A 4747-nucleotide genomic window follows, 5' to 3' on the forward strand; every position below is an offset into this window, starting at 1 on the left:
ATCTCTATCTCTATCTCTATCTATCTCTATCTCTATCTCTATCTCTATATTTGTACACACACACTCTAAAGCCTTTGTTATGCATATTTTGAGTTCTTGCTCTCGGTCATTTATTTCTTCTGTTTTCTCTGATTTAAGCTTTTTAGTTTATTGGGAGGTTTTGTTTTGTTCCTATAGTTCTTGAATTTCTCACAGATTTTATAGATTTTCTTCTTCCTGTATGAACATTTTTAGACCTTGTGCCTGGGATGTGAGGGCTTTGACCCACTTGATGAATGAGGGAGGATGAATTCCTCAGGGTCAGGTAAACTTTCATGTTGCCATCTGGGTTCAACCCTTCCGACCTAGGAAGCCTTCCATTACTTCACCTAGGCATTGTTTTTTGTTTTTTGTTTGTTTTTCACTAATTACCTCCTGCCATTGAGCTACTCTATACTTTGGGGGAAGAAAGGGAAATACCAGGATCTGACAGGATGAACTGCACTTGTTAAAATGCTTCTCAACCCAGCCTCATCCCAACTTCCCAATGTTGGAATGCCTTGGAGGCTGTGGCTGGAACTCCTCTTACCTCATTTGTAGTGGGGCCAGGTAATCATGCCCCGAGGGCATGAGCGAGAAGGAGGAGCACAGCTGGAAAGCTGTCTTACCACTTCTGCATTAATGATGCCTTGTCCTCTGTTTCCCTAGGCTGTCATTTACCGGCACCCACACCCCTCGCAAACACAGGGATCTTGCCAGATTCTGTCTTCTAGAAGGTTTCCCAAGGTTGCATTATTATTGTTGGCTGTGTATATTTTATAGTTTGTTTTTTGGCTCTGAAGTCTATTACCCTCCTCTTCCATTCATGCTGTCTCCAAGGGTGAAGTTTGAAAGGAGCCAGCAGCTCTTTCTTTTATGACATTCTGCTTGGAGGCAAGTTCTAAATAATTGTTATTGTCCCCATCTAAAAATGAGGAACACTTTTTAATGACAATTCTAATTTCTTTCTCCAGACTTGGTGCTATATGTTGCTTATGATCAAAATAACATTTATTGGCTTTTCCAAAGCTGACTTAAGAATAGCCCCACAGCACAGTTCAATTTATCAAACTTTAATATTAAGAATTTACATCCTCAGGCCTGAAGAGAGCACAGAAGTATACAATTTAGAAATTACCCTGGATAATTCTCATTTACTTGGTCTACACCTCATACTGTCAAATAATTGCTAAGGGCAGTCTCAGCTCAGTGAGTAAAGTACAGTAGAAGCCAATGGATATGTTAGGAACCTGCTATTCCCCTTCAGGAAAATAACCTATCTTCTTAAAAATTATATGCCATTTAGGCAAGAATGGACATCATTTTCCAGGAGACTCCTTTACAAAGGAATTTCTTAGACATGGTTATTCTAGTAATCTCTCATAATACTGATTCTCTATGTTGAATATACTACCCAGAACATTCCAAAAACAGACTTATCTGGTTCTGAAGGATTTTGTGCCTTGTAGGTAGTGTGGATTCAGGCCATGAGTCTGTGTAAGGGTTGGTTGAGTCTCTCAGTGGAGACATTTCCTCCTTTATCCAGAAACAAGATGTGAGCAAATGCACTTATTGCCTACATTTGTGGGGTTGACTTTTATAGATTGCTTGTTACTGAGTGTGTCATCATATGGGAACATGGATTTATGCAGGTATCTCTCATCTGACTATCCTCTTGGCACATGCCCAAGGTTTTGTATCAGTTACCCAAGATGACATTGGAATTACAGCTTGAAGTTACATACATTTTCAGAACACTCAAGACAGTCTGCATATCATGATTTGTGTTTATGTTTCTTAGTGTTTCTTTCATTTTTTTTCCTTTTGGCTATATTGAGGGTTTCTTTTCCTTGAGAGGAGACTTTTTGGTTTGGTTTCTTATATTTCATTTTTTTATTTGAGCTATACATTTTGAGGTATACCTTTGTATACCTCAAAAAATCAGTGTCTGTTTTCTGAATGTCCACTTGGAATCCCATGGAAACTTATTCATAGCTTTATCTAATAAACTTCAGCACTTTATGATTCAATCATTTGTTTTATTTTTGTATTAAATGTTTTTTTGGCTGGGTACATGACAAGGTAATGCTTCCCAAGACCCTCACCTTCTTCAGGGTGTCTGGGATGAAAACTGCATAGACGTTGGGAGATCCTCATTGAATTGGGGATGAGCTGTGGCAAGGATTCCTCAGTAGCTGAGGGCTCTCTCTTCCTATTGCTCTTTCTGGGGATAGTGGTCCAGAGGGCTCTTATTCCTTGGAGGCTATGAAAACCATAAGGTCCACGACCCAGTTGCTGTATACAAACTCATTGTCATACCAGGAAATCAGTTTGATCCAGGGGTCATCAAGAGCAATGCCAGCCCTGGTATCAAAAGTAGAAGAGTGGGTGTTACTGTTAAAGTCACAGGAGGCAACCTGGTGGTAGGACAGGTTCCCCTTGAGGGGCCCTCCAATGTCTGTTTCATCACCTTCTTGATGTCATCATATTTAGCAGGTTTCTCCAGGTGGCTGGTCATATCCATGGCTGATATATCAGGGGTGGTGACATGGAAGACTATACCAGGGAACTTCTCATTCAGCTCAGGGATGAACTTGCCTCGGTGGCACCAGTAGGAGCAGGGATCATGTTCTGGGCAACTCCTTGACCATCATGCTACAGCTTCCAAGAAGGGCTGCCCAGTGTCCTCTGGATGACAGTGATGGTATGGACTATGCCCATGAGTCCCTCCATGATGCCAAAGTTGTTATAGATGAAGTTGGCCACAGGGACCAAGCAGATGGTGGTGCAGAAGGCATTGCTCACAATCTTGAGGGAGTTGTCATATTTCTCATGGTTCATGCCCATCACAAACATGGGACATCAACAGAAAGTCCAGAAATGATGACCCTTTCAGCTCCACCCTTCAATTGAGCCCCAGTTTCTTCATGGTGGTGAAGACCTCAGTGGACTCCACAACATAATCAGCACCAGGAGCACCCCATTTGATGGTGTGATCTTGCTTATGGGAGATAGAGATGGGCTTTCCAATGATGACAAATTTCCCTTTCTCAGCCTTGACTGTGCTTTTGAATTTGCCATAGATGGAATCATCCTGGAACATGTAGACCATGTATTTGAGGTCAATGAAGGGGTCACTGATGGCTACAGTATCCACTTTGTCTGAGTTGAAAGCAGCTCTGATGACCAAATCTGGCCAAATCAGTTTACTCCAAGTTTCACCACTGTAGTTAGGGATGCAGCTGTTACTGCCCCAGAAGATATGATTTTCTGTTGAATAGGGAGGAGTTCAACCATTTGTTTTTAGATCTGTATTGAACTACTTGACATTTTTTTCTCATTTATTTATTTTAATATTCTAGCAAAGTGGTTAGAATATATTTGGTTCAGTTATAAGTATTACATAAGAATGAACCATTCAGATGAAACCCATAGAATTCTTTCCTTCATAATACCATACCATAGAATAGAATTAGGATCCAAAAATAGCCAGACACATTTAGAATCTACATAATAAACCAAATTAAAAAAAAGAAAAAAGTTTTCTCTTTCTCATTGAAATATGTCCAATTTCATGCATTTGATCATTTTGTAATTTAAATTTAGTATGTACATACATACACGTATATTTTATGTATATGTGTATATATACTTATCTATAAATATACACTTACATACATACCTATGTATATATACACACATATGTTGATCATAAGAACTAACTTCATGTACAGAATGTACTATAGTACTATGTGTAAAAGTGTTTCATTAACAAATAGAATATAATTAAATGTGTTAAGAAACTTGTTTTGTTCCTCTATATCCTATATTTTAGTTATACTACTTCTGTCTCAGCATTTTTTCTAAACATCAGGTCCCCCTTTTTTACTGAATGCCATTTAATGTTCTCTCTCTCTCCTTGTGAATTATATGAGAGAAAAACAGTAACAAAATGCCCACCTACATGGAGTTTACATTCAAGTGGGAAAAGACCAAATTTTGCTTCTATTTGTATTTTCCTCATGAGCTAGCCATGCAGTGCCTCTAGATAGCTGTTCTCAGCAGTCGTGAATAGAATGTTGGCTCCAAACAAATGATCAAGAATAAAGAGCTACTCTAAGCACATTTCTCACCTCTACATAATGAAGTTGTGATCAGTAATATGATAGTTTGAATCCTAGAACTACAACTTATCTAATCATTCACCTCTTAAATTATTTTCTTCTTCAGTGCCCATTTAACAAAAATCAAATTTATGTAAGGATATTATCAAATATAAGTACACAATTCTTTTGGAACACTTTTGCTCATCTACTTCCTATTTTGCTCTATACTCAAATTTATTCCACTTGTACATACCTTTATATCAATGCTGCTAATATCATTTTTTTTTAGCTCTTGGTATCTCTCAAGAGTGTTCCCTTGACTTTCCTCTATATCTAAAAAGAAGATATTTCTTTGGGCTTCCCAAGTTTAAGGACATTTTATTTGCCATGTTTAGTGGACAGATCTTTTTTTTTTTAATAGTTTATTGTCAAATTGGCTTCCATGTAACACCCAGTGCTCTTCCCCACAAGTGCCCTCCTCCACTAACACCATCTCCCTTCCCCCTTCCCCGTCCCCCTTCAATCCTTGGTTCATTTTCAGTATTCAGTAGTCTTTCATGTTTTGCGTCCCTCTCTCTCCCCAACTCTCTTTCCCCATTCCCCTCCCCATGGTCCTCCATTTG

The 4747-nt window shown here is 38.8% G+C and overlaps 1 pseudogene; it reads right to left on the reverse strand.

Annotated features, from left to right (window-relative positions):
* Positions 1-2267: 2267 nt before the first annotated feature.
* The window catches only part of LOC115286967, a 4200-nt pseudogene continuing 1720 nt past the window's right edge, over positions 2268-4747 (reverse strand).

The sequence above is a fragment of the Suricata suricatta genome, chromosome 3, assembly GCF_006229205.1.
Source record: "Suricata suricatta isolate VVHF042 chromosome 3, meerkat_22Aug2017_6uvM2_HiC, whole genome shotgun sequence".
Taxonomy (NCBI): Eukaryota; Metazoa; Chordata; class Mammalia; order Carnivora; family Herpestidae; genus Suricata; species Suricata suricatta.